The sequence below is a fragment of the Harpia harpyja genome, chromosome 6 (assembly GCF_026419915.1).
Source record: "Harpia harpyja isolate bHarHar1 chromosome 6, bHarHar1 primary haplotype, whole genome shotgun sequence".
Lineage (NCBI taxonomy): Eukaryota > Metazoa > Chordata > Aves > Accipitriformes > Accipitridae > Harpia > Harpia harpyja.
In genome coordinates, this window is record NC_068945.1 from 66,662,414 (window position 1) to 66,674,179 (window position 11,766).

General features: G+C 44.7%; 1 long non-coding RNA gene across 4 annotated transcripts; it reads right to left on the reverse strand.

Annotated features, from left to right (window-relative positions):
- Positions 1 to 555: 555 nt before the first annotated feature.
- On the reverse strand, positions 556 to 11,710 carry LOC128142613 (uncharacterized). Of its 4 annotated transcripts, none has more exons than XR_008235457.1 (3): positions 7,057 to 11,710; positions 3,309 to 6,839; positions 556 to 2,286 (listed from the first exon to the last, which is right to left on the reverse strand). It is a non-coding gene; the product is annotated as an uncharacterized LOC128142613 (long non-coding RNA). The 4 variants fall into 4 exon arrangements; XR_008235454.1 differs by having other exon boundaries at positions 3,309 to 3,442; positions 4,413 to 11,710; XR_008235455.1 differs by having other exon boundaries at positions 556 to 1,743; positions 2,073 to 2,286; positions 3,309 to 11,710.
- Positions 11,711 to 11,766: the final 56 nt, after the last annotated feature.

Here is an 11,766-nt window from a genome sequence, read left to right on the forward strand (position 1 = left end):
GCTCAAGTGCCAGCATCGATCCATGAGGGTCCCTGTGCAGGATCTGGCCCTGGGCAGGCACCTCCTGGGAGGGTTGGCAGCTTGACCTAATGCTGCGTCTCCAAGCATCCTGGATCCGCAGGGCATCGTGGAGGACATGCCGTTATCTTGCTGGTAAAACTTTTTTCCACCCAGTTCCCTGTCTACCGCCCAGGAGCTCGGCTGAGCCACCCCCGGCAGAAACAAGAGCTCGACTCTAACCCGGTGCTGTACTCTGGGAACATTCCTTGAAGTGATGAGCTTCTGAATCTCTATAAAACACAAATCCAGATTTTTACAGGTTTATTGGCTGGGATAAATAGGGATCAGCAGTTCATCTCTGGAAGAATATTTCCAGCACGTGATTCCAGGGCATGGCAAAAGAAACAACGTGATATACTCAGGGTTAGACTCAATAATGAAATTGGGTGTCGTGTCCATCAAAATCCATGTTTGGATGCTTACATCCAAATTTGTTGTCCATAACATCTTGCTCCGTGCCTGCATAGCTTGGAAGATGCCTAACTCCTCGGCTGGTTTTTTTTCTGCAACATTGATCTTTCCTGGACACTGTCAGTTCAGCTCTAAAAACTTCCCAGTAGGAGCATCTCACAGCATCGTAGCTGCGTTCAGGTCCTGTATTAGAGGCTGGTGGTTAAGGCTCCCATTAAGGTGCTTCCACCACCTGGTCAGGGAGGCAGAGAGGCTTTGCCATCCCCTTGGATGAAATGGTGAAAAGGCTTAAATAATCCCTGGGAGAGCACCCAGCCTCAAGGCAGCCAACTGGATGGAGGGCTGCTCCTGATGCTCCAGGAGCGTTTTGGGATTTAAGAGGTGCCTGTTCAGCAGCAAAGCACCTACTTCTCTGCATTCCATGGGCAAAACCAAGGCCATTCACCCAGGACCCAGCTGCTCTTCAAAGGAAGAGGCTTACAAGCTACATCCTCCCTTGACTCTGGTCCCCAGGAAATCAACTTAAAGTGAATAAAGCGTCTGGTTGATAACTGGGATTTGCTCCAGTCGCTCTGTGCATTGGCCTAGAAAGATCTCAGATGGGACCATCCTTGGTCTCCACACATCTGCTTTCTGTTTTCCCCATGGGCAATTTCTAGAAAGCAGCTTCCAAGCTCCAGCCAAGGCCATCGTAGGAGTTGGAGCACCTCATTGCCTCATTCCCTATATTAGATACTGTTGTTTTTCGCCCACAGAAAGCACCTTGGGCATCTAAGTGGTGCCAGGTAGTTTAAATAAACAGGGGAGCCTTCACACATAGTCTGGGGATTTCTGGTGCACTAGGATCTTCACCCCTTACTCACTGTTCAACAGCATTTCTGTCTGGGATTTAAAAAGAACAACATAAAAAAAAAATAATAAAAGAAAACTGCTGAGAAGCAAGCTGGTCCCAAAACCAGGTTTAGATTTTAGATTAAACTAAATAAAATATGGTCCAGGATGGTGAAATGAGGACATCTCTCCTCTTGACAGAGCACAAATGCCAGGCTGCATGGTCAGACAGGGTGGCGGGAGGCTCAGCATCACTTAAGGTTTTCGGAACAGGTTGGGCAAATACGCTGGGAACAGTCTTAGCCAGCACTGATCCTGCCCCGGGGCTGAGGGATGGTCCAGATGGCTTCTTGAGATCTTCCCAAGTTCTGGTTTCCATGGGAGAGGCACTCGGAGCAGCGATGTTTGCCAGCACCTTTCCCAGCCGTGTCCTGTAGGAAGCTGTCTCTGAAGCAAACAAAAGCATAATTTAATGACCATTAATATTTTAGGGGGGTTGTTTAGTTAAAACTGACCCAGCCAAGAGCCCTTTTACCTTTCTCCCAGGTTTAAAACCCACATTTGACCAAGATGCTGTGACTGCAGCCCTCAGCTTCATCCTTAACTCCAGAAAAACCCTCTTTGGCCAAGATGGAGATTTAACTTCCCTTCCCCACCTTGCACTGAATCAATAGGTGTGCAGAACCGGGCTTTGTATCAAGGACCACAGGAGCTGAGCTAAGCTACTCGGCATTTCTGCGTGTATCTAAGGGAAGCAGAGACATCTTTACCTATACAGGGAGGCACAGAGCTTCGTATTAGTGATTGCCCAGCCAGAAAATCAGTATTGAACTGACCTCCCTTTCCAGTTAGTGGTATGGTACGATAATGGGTGGTAGCAATCTGTGAGACAGCGATGTCGGTGCTTTTCTTGAGCTGGAGCCATGCAGTCGTTTCAACCCGAGAATCAGTCATGGGGATCTCCTTCACTACCAGGGTTGTATTCTACAAGCAAGTAATAATGCAAACAGCTTGTTTAAAATATTTATAACCTTTTGAATGGCTTGCGTGGCACAAACCCAAGAAAGACAAGGGTGCTTGTAATTGCTAGCGCTGAGTATGTCATGGGCCATGCTTACATGATCGATCTGGCTCGCATAATCCTATTTTGTCCTTTTATAAGACGTTTGAGTGCTCAGGCAGACTTTTATCCTCACCCCCTGGGTTACACGTTGCTTGAAGGTGCTGCTGTCCCAGGCAGCATCAGGCCCCTTATCCCACTGCTCAGCCGTTTTCTTGCTGAGCTGCTGCTGTGACACCTAAGCCAGTGTCTCAAGGTTGCACTTCAGTGACCAGTCACTGACCATCAGCGAGTTGTTTATAGCCCCGAGGCTTCTGTTTTCAGCCCACGCCCACGTTTTCAAGGCCTTTTTGCTAATCCTCCCAAGCTCCAGCAGCCACAGAGACCTGGTACCCAGCTCCCTTTCACACAGCGAGCTCTCCCCACGTGTTGATTGCCAGCCTGACGCTTCAGCCTTGCAAATTTAGCAGAAGGGAAAGTTGCAGAGAGGCTTGTGACCTCTCGCTAGCAATGGCAATGCTATTTCTGCTGGGAGAGCGGGCAGCACAACCAGGTCATCAGGGCTTAAGATGCAGCAGGGACTGGGAATGATGAGCTTTTGGAAACTTTCCAGCCAAACCCCATGTGCGCTGCAACCTGACCTAGACAGATTACTTTTTGCTAACCTCTGGTATTAGAGCTGGCATCTTCATATCACAAAGATTAGGTGCTCTATAAAGGTGTTGAGACAAGATTGGATTAGAGAGATACAGGTCAAACACTTAGGAGAAGGTACTCTCAGTCCCTTGCACAGCTCCGGATCCTTGGTCTCCCGTTTTGCACACAGGCAACAGCTTTTGGGTTTTGGAGAGAAAGGTCCCAGTAGGGAACTGGACAGCATTTCGCAGGAGTGATCTACATGCAGTAATTACCGCAGCAGCACCACCCGCTGTCAGATGTCACATACCTTGGTGGCTTTTCTGCAGCTGCCTGCTCAAGCAGGTTTTTAAATGTGATTTTGCTCTTCCCATGCAGGAAACACAGTCTCCCCTCTCCACCGATTTCCATGGCTTTGAACTGCTACCACGCACCCACCTGGCACTGAAAAGAAAACGTCACATTTGGAGAAACATCTCCATCCTTCTTCTGATGCATCCAGAGTGGCAAATAATCAATTCTATTTCACACAGTCCAGGCTTGGTGAGGCAAATCCTTGCCGTGCAGTTAAGCCCCCCCGCCTTTTTTTCCCCTTAAATCAGAAAAAAAAAAGTATGTATTGATTTTATGATGTCCACATCATTATTTTTTAATATAAAAACTGATAGCAGCCTCAAGATCCCAGGCTTTTATGTTCCTCAAGCTTTGCCTGCAGAAACGCTGCAGGAAAAACAAAGACCATTAGGCTTTGCCCATGAATAAAGCAACCTGCTGGATAGAAATAAAACTAAGAAAAACACTTTGAAATTATCAGGTAGAAAGCAAAGTGAGGAAAGGGGGAGGAAATACATGAATAGCACTGTGATGTGTGGCCACATTTTCAGGACTGACTTGATTTCCTTATTAGCCCGATATTCCTGACTCCCTTGCAGGTGAACATGATACTTTTGGGACTGTATCTGCAGAAGCAACTGTGTTGTGTTACATGGGATGATGTGCAGAGCTTTAACTGGTGCAGTACAGGGAGATGGTCTTCCTCTGAAATTTGTGCTTGAAGCAAACACACGAATCCTGGTTTGAGTACACTTCATTTCCATATGATTACTTCCCCAGAAAGGTCTTCAAATTTTGCTGGGTGACTGCATCACCCTCTCCTACAAAGAGGGAAGACGAGTCATCGGGAATTGCTCCAGCCCATATCCTCTCCCATTGACAACCCTGCATCACTACAGTTGCAGAATCCCAGCATTTTCCTCAAATGACGCACAAGCCACCGGTTTTCTCTTCCCATTCTCACAAGAGGAGTGGGTGCTGGAGGAGCTTTGTGTGTTTTGCTACAGTATCATTTGAGTTTTGGTTCACAGTTGCTATACCAGTTTTACAAGTTCGAAGCAGCAAAGTCCAAAAAAGTTACCTAGCTTTCTGCCCGCGGCAAAAGGTGGAGAAATCTGTGATGAGTTGAAGACCTTTGTCTTGGCAGGACCACATGGATTCCTGAGCTGTTGACTTGCTGCAAGCTCTCAAGTGGAAGCTAGAGATCACACCTTAGAGACTGGGAAAGGAAAAACAACTCAAGGGCTATGAAGTGGTGAGATGCTTAAAAACTGCTTTGGAAAAAAAACACATTCTTTCTACAGGAGGAATAAGAAGCAGGAGAGAAGCAAGGAAAGGGTTAGTCATCTTCTTGGGAAAGATCCTGTTTTCCATATAGGTGAGGTTGTCGAGCTTTAAGTATCCTTGCAAAATCTCCAGCACCTGCTTTAGCTATCCCCAACGTTAGCTGGTTTATCTTGTAAAGCAAATTGCTGGAGAGACAGTGCATTACAACTGCTGGGAGGTGGGCAGGCAAGCACCAGCCTTCAGGCTTGCCCATGCAGGGCAGCGGGACGTCCTGCACAGGAGGCACAGTCCGGTGGGAGCAAAGCTTTGGTCCCCTGTCCCCTGCTGCTCATATCTACAGGGCTGAAAGCTCAGGGTGTATTAACACCGTTTGGACATAAGACATAAGGCTGTGCTCTTACATTTCTGTTCTAACAAGAATGAGATGCAGCACGAATCCCCGTGCTTTGGGATTTCCCTATTTCCTGATGCTAAAAAGAAAAGGAAAAGAAATGCTGTAAAGCTACAATCATGAGCTCAGCAGGGATCAAAAATCAGAGAAAGCAGATATGAGAGGAAAAATCTGCAGAAGTACACACACTATCCCTTTTCCAATTAACTGCAATGTTTTCTCTGGCTTTCACATCTCCGCTCTTCCATTGCGGCTTTTCCACCTCAATATAAATTTTTCCCCCCATTCAAGCAGGGCTTTGCTTACTGATATGGAAAGCTGTGGGTTTGCTCCTGCGTACAGAAAGCCACGAGCAACGCCCAGCCCCACCTGACACAGACAGCAAGATCACTAACGGAGCACAGCTCACTCCAGGATCACATTTGTATTTATTATCAGCTACTGCATAATGCTGGGTAAGCTATCAAGCATGGGCATACAGACAGGGACTTTGTCATCCATTGCTCTCTCTTGAGGAAAAGGGAATTGGAAAACTTTAGGTTTTCCTACCTTTTTTTCCAGCAGTTAAAAGTCCTGCAGACTTTACTGCATTTTCTCCTCCTTGCCACTAACTTGTCGAGTTGCATCTCGAGTGACACAAAAGATTTTTTGCAGTAAATAGGAGGTAAAATCACCCTGGACATTCAAGGCAAGCAGCACATCTAACCCACTGACTTGCAGAAAGAGAAAGGTGATCTTACCAACCTAAGCGCTCATTTGAAGAAAGTTTCAGAGTTCACAGATCCTTCAGTGAGGAGGAGAAAGGAGCAGCTACTCGTTTGTTGCTCCTGACACAAGACATCTATCTATGATTAGGTCTATAGCTGCCCAGGGGTTAAAGCCCGTAGGCTCTGGAGCTGGCTAATGTTATAAGCAACTCACATAATTGCCAGTTTTTGCATCCTTGAAAAATCCTATCATCCTCTATGCTGCATGAAATGTCGCTGCAGTCCTTTGAGGAAAAGTTTCATTTTCAAGCTCACTCTGCAAATGTGTAACAGGCACCGATGACAGCCTTCCCATGAGATCTGTCTCCTCTCACACACAGACCAGTTATTCAATCAACCAACACCTCAAAATACCCACAAGCATCTCTCATCCACTACTCCGAGCACCGGCACTCCTACCTCCTTAGCTTAAACACTTGGTTCTCCAGAACACCGCAGCGAGCCAACATTCAGAAAAAGGAAAAGCAGGTGTATTTATCCACTAAAGTACATCACAGGTGAAAAACACCTGCCTGAAATGCTGTTTTGGGCCAAAGGAGGGCAGAGATGGGGTTCACATATTAAATACCCAGTCAAGTATCATGTGTCCTTCCAGGAGCTGCCTGCTTATCTCCAGCTGGACTTCACAATTGTCCCTTTTACAGCCATAACCATAAGTCAGTGCAGGTACATGAGCAATGTTCTGCAGGAATTGCTTTGTTTTTCCATGGTCACACAGCACCAGGCTTACCCTTGACTGGTCCTGCAGTATGAATCAACACAGAATATTCACATTTTAAGGTAAGCTTTCCCAAAAATGTCTGGATCTGGTGTACAGGATTCAAAAGAAATCAGCGTTGGGAGTCTTGGACAGCAAAAGTCTCTATTCACAGAGCAGATAGAAGGACCAGTCTCTGTTTCTGCTATCTTGTAGTCTCCATCATACTCTGGAGGAACACGGTGTAAGGAGTCAGTCACCTGCTGCCCATCAGTGCCTCCCTGCTGATGGGTTTAGTCCAGCGCTAACCTCAAAGCCTTCACATTTCTGAAAGTCCATGGGTGGTTTCAAAGGAGAAGGCAGGCCCTGAGGTCATGAGAAAATTAATGAAGTTTCACATAAGCCAAACTGATCAGATGATAAAGGCTCTGGGATTGCTCTTTAACTGCTATGCAGCTAGAATAAAATCTTCAGCATCACAGGGCAAGAGGGAAGTCCTTTATTACAAGTCTTGCCTATAGGACACACCAAAAAAACTCCCAAGCCCAGGTGCTGTTCTGAAACCCAACTATGAAAAACCCACCTCTTCTGCAGCTCAGCACAGCAGAAAGCCAAATCTCCTGGCTGACACATCCAGAATTTCACAAAAGCTCAATTCTTTCCTCTAGCACAGGGGTGAAGCCCAAACTCAGGCACTGACTGCCACCAAGCAGTAGCGGTAGTTTGGCCAGTGAGTGGACCTAGAAGTGGTGGTGCAACAACCCACCACGACGCCTGTCTCTCTTGAAGGGTCTCCTTCCTACAGAAATACAAATGTAAGGTTTAGAAATCCAGACAGCACCTGAAAAACCACAGGAGTTTTCAAAGTAGCAAATAAACCCTCTGGTTGCAGACAGGCTGTACGCTTTCATTGTTCAGCTGACAGCAAATTAACAGACAGCGTCCTGCTAACACAATCAATCCCTATTCCTCTTTTAAGGACAAGTGCCTCATCCATCACCTAAAGGCATGAATTCTCCAAAGCAGCCAATCATTACCACATCGTACTGCAGTTACTGGTACAGAAAGTGCTTGTAAGCAGCATAGTAAGTTCTCCACGATCACAAGCAGCTCTTGCTTTATTGGGAAAAGGAACAGGGTTATAGTCTTGTACCAGGTCAGGAACACACTATCAATGCCAGATGCATCTGTAAGCAGCCCTCATCTGTATGGATGCTCTTGCTCTTTTCCAATTTTTAGAGAATTTTCATTTATTTCTAAGATTCTGGAGCAGCTATCTTGGAAACTGTTTTCATGAAGGACAAGAAAATCATCAGTAGTAGTCAGCATGGATTCAGCAAGGGGAAGTCATGCTTGACCAACTTGATAGCCTTCTACAATGAAATGACTGGCCTGGTAGACAACGGGAAAGCAGCGTATATTGTCTACCTGGACTTCAGTACGGCTTTCAAACATTGTCTCCCATAGGATCCTTCTCATAAAGAAGCTGTTGAAGTATGGGCTGGATGAGCAGACACTGAGGTAGACTGAAAACTGGTTGAATGGCCAGTCCCAGAGGGTGGTGATCAGTGGCACAAAGTCTAGTTGGAGGCCAGTAACTAGTGGTGTACTCCAGGGGTCTACACTGGGTCCAGTCCCGTTTAACATCTTTGTTAATGATCTCGATGATGAGGCAGAGTGTACCCTCAGAAAGTTTGCAGATGACACCAACCTGGCAGGAGTGGCTGATACTCCAGAGGGTCGTGCTGCCACCCAGAGGGACCTTGACAGGTTGGAGAAACAGGCTGGCAGGAACATCGTGAAACTCCGCAAGAAGTGCCAAGTCCTGCACCTTAGGAGGAACAACCCCAGGCGTGAACATGGGATGTAATTTAATTTAACATGGGATGAATCTGAGTCTTGCTCAGGGCCTCCTGCACTAGGTGCTGTAAGGACAGAAAGTACTCCCTCATTAGAATTCTGCTTGCGGAGCAGGAAAGATTTAAGAGGTTTAAGAAGCTCTTGGAAGCCTTCCGTATTTTTCCTTCTATCTTTATGAAAACTATGTGGGGTTACAATGCACATTTTCTCCTGCACAGAAGGGTAAAATACCCCAACACACTCAGACAAACCTACCACAGGAGCTTGATTTCAGGTAAGCACCTCAAAAGGCAAGCACTTATGCAGACTCCAGCACACAAATTGCATCTCCTGCTCAGCTGAATTCGCTTCAGAATCCAAAGTTCAAGGCTAAGAGCGCTTACCATTTTCTGTTGTTAAAATAAAAAGCAACTCCACAAGGAATATGGGTTTTGGTTGCATAGTTGCAAGTATAGGGCAATAGGGCATAATCCCAACTCTCCAATCAACCTTCTGCACGACGTTGGGCAAGACACTTTTGTACCTGCCTCCCTCCCTCTTAGTATGGCTGTTCAGACAGCAAGTTCTTTGGGGCAACAGCTCTCACCTTTCATATAGTATTGGCAAAGCAAGCTTAGATTTTGACAATAGTAATGTTACAAATGTTCCCTGCGAGCTCCATCTCATCAGATTTCTTTAGTCTGACACAGAGTAGGCAAGTGATAAACTGACAGCTGAAATTCAACATAGGTTAAGAGCAGAACAGTACACATAAGAAAATACAATCATAATTATGTACATAATGATGGGCTCTGAAATAGCTGTTACCACTCAGGAATGAAACGTTGAGGTTGTAACTACAAAAGCATCAAGTCAATACTTCCCCACTCTTAAAATAGCAGCCAGTGTTACGAATTAGGAAGAAAACAAGGCAGCAAATGGTTATGCCACTATGCAAATCCTTGTTCTTAAGACTTCAGGGTTGATAATGGACTCGGGACACCTGGTTCAGCTCTGGGCTAACACGTCCTACACGTCCCTCTCAGCTTGCTGTTACCTTCAGGACACTGCCAAATCTCTCTTAAGTAGGCATCTAATCTAGATTCCCAGAAGTAACGAACAGTTCATACTTAGACCGAGAGGAGATTCAGTTATTCAGCCCATTAGACAATCAGAGTATTTACAGGGGTACTTAAAACATGGAATTAAAGCTTAACTTGAGAAAAACAGGCCTGAAAAATACCAAATGCTTCATCTGAAGCAGTAAAACCAATACCATACTGCCAATAAGGCAAATGTATCTTAACAGGCCACCATCCTCTTCATTTTCTGTAAAATCATAACCTTTTAAGGCACCACACAGAAACAAAAATATTATTGCTTCAGACCAGTTGCAAGTACATACCTTACAGAAAAAGGTGGGTGCACAATTTCAAGTATGCAAAGACAAACAAGTAAAACTTTGTAGCTGCAACAAAGAACTCCAAATTAAGTGCTGCTGAGCCTTTTGAGAGGATGCTGATTAATCACAGAGGGAAAAAAAAGGACGCATAAGCAGGAAGAGCTGGAGGTGTGACATAAAAAGTAATATGAGAAACTACTAGAAATAGAAGTAAGTCAGTAACAAGATTCCAGAGGAGGTAGGAAGTAGAGAGGTAAATTCAGAACTAAATTTTTAAAGGCATGCAAGATGCAGCCATGCCTGAGGAAGTCTGAGCCAGCACATCAACACAGGCTAAGTGGAAGAATGTGCATTTGCACAAAAATGCTTCCTACCAACTACATTACCCGCGACAAGTAAGGTCTGACTAAGGACCTCAGTCAGTGTGTCTGATCCTTTTCAGGTTTCCACACCTGTGTATGTGTTTGCATTTCCTGTGGCAGCGCCTAAAGGACAACTGCTTACAAAGCAGGCTCCAGTGTCATGTATTTGTACAGCATCCACCAAAGCGAGTACCCAGAAAGAGATGAAAATAAGGCAATGTAGGTCTGCTAACACTTCAGAAGGAGGTATGCTTATGCTTAGTGACCCCACGGTGGAGAAAAATATTTTATTTACAGCATGAAACTCCTACACAAAACACTAAATGAACAAGTCCTCCCCGCTACATTTCCAGGGGTAAACTTTACCCATAAGTCTTCAGCCACAATAAGGATTTTTAAAACTAAATGGTTCAAAACTTGCCAGTAAAGCAATTTTCAGAAAATGGAAGACCTCCAACTCAACAAAGTTTTCTCAGAAGCTGGTATTACAGAGAAAACAGCAAAACAAGTTGTTAGAAGACACAAAAAATAGTCTGTATACCTCAGGAAATGCTTACAGCTAGTCACTCAGAACAGAGGTATTTGCTGAAATAAGAGACATAAATAAATCGTGTTGCTTAAAGCCAAGTCATATTTCAAACTAAGTTCAGATTATACTAAATCTGTTATCAGTGCTTAACCTACAGTGTGTCACTCAAATTATTTGACTCTTAGAAGCAAATCTATGCCAATTCATATTAGGCTAATTTCTTTGTTTTACTACATAGTAGCAAAGGCCTTAAAGTGTTGCTCAAGGTCAAACAGAAAACTAACAGCAGAGCCAATAACAGAATCTAGATTCTGTTATTGCCCCAAGTCCTGTGGTTTTCGTATTAGTCAGGCCGGTTCTTCACCTCTGCTGCAGTAGAGGTTTTCTAATGGTGGATTACAACTACTGCCAACAGCAGCACACGTGGTGTAGGAGTGACTGACTCTGTGGGAAGGCCTTGTGCAACAGAAGAGGACAGTAAGGAAGCCAACACACAGTAGGTAAAATACAAGGTTTTTTTAAAAATTGTTTTCTGTTTTACAAGCAAATGTTTGTACAGAGGTTGGCAGAACACAAGCAGACAAAATAAGCAAAACACAAGACCAAGGGTTTGTCATATAGATCTGCAGCCAAAACTTAATAAAAGGGCAGTAACTGGAGATATTCACAGCGTCGATCAACTACAGGTCTATACCCCCTCCCCCCAATACATGTGTATAACAGGAAAAAGACATCCAGCTTCAGCTTTCAAACAGCTAAAATGCCCTCAGAGCTCACTTCCATTTTAATATCTGCACAATTCTAGGTGCAATGGAGCACAGAGGCAACTGTCATTGTTGCATAGCCACCTCTTGCCAACTCTTTGTCACATACTGTTCCCAAACCAAAAGCAAACATAAAATCAGGAGCAGAGCACTATATATTATTTTACATCAGATAAAAAAAAAGTTGTAGTGTTTAGTAGTTTAGTTTGTCAACTCTTCAGATTTTCACAAGAGAATTTTCTTTTATCACCTTCTACTTTGAAAACTTCCACTGGCATTCCTCAAAAAAAAAAAAAAAAAAGCCTAACCCTGATGCTATTTGACCTCAAAGAGAGAGAGAGAGAGAGAGAGAGAGAGAGAGAGAGAGAGAGAGAGAGAGAGAGAGAGAGCGTAAATG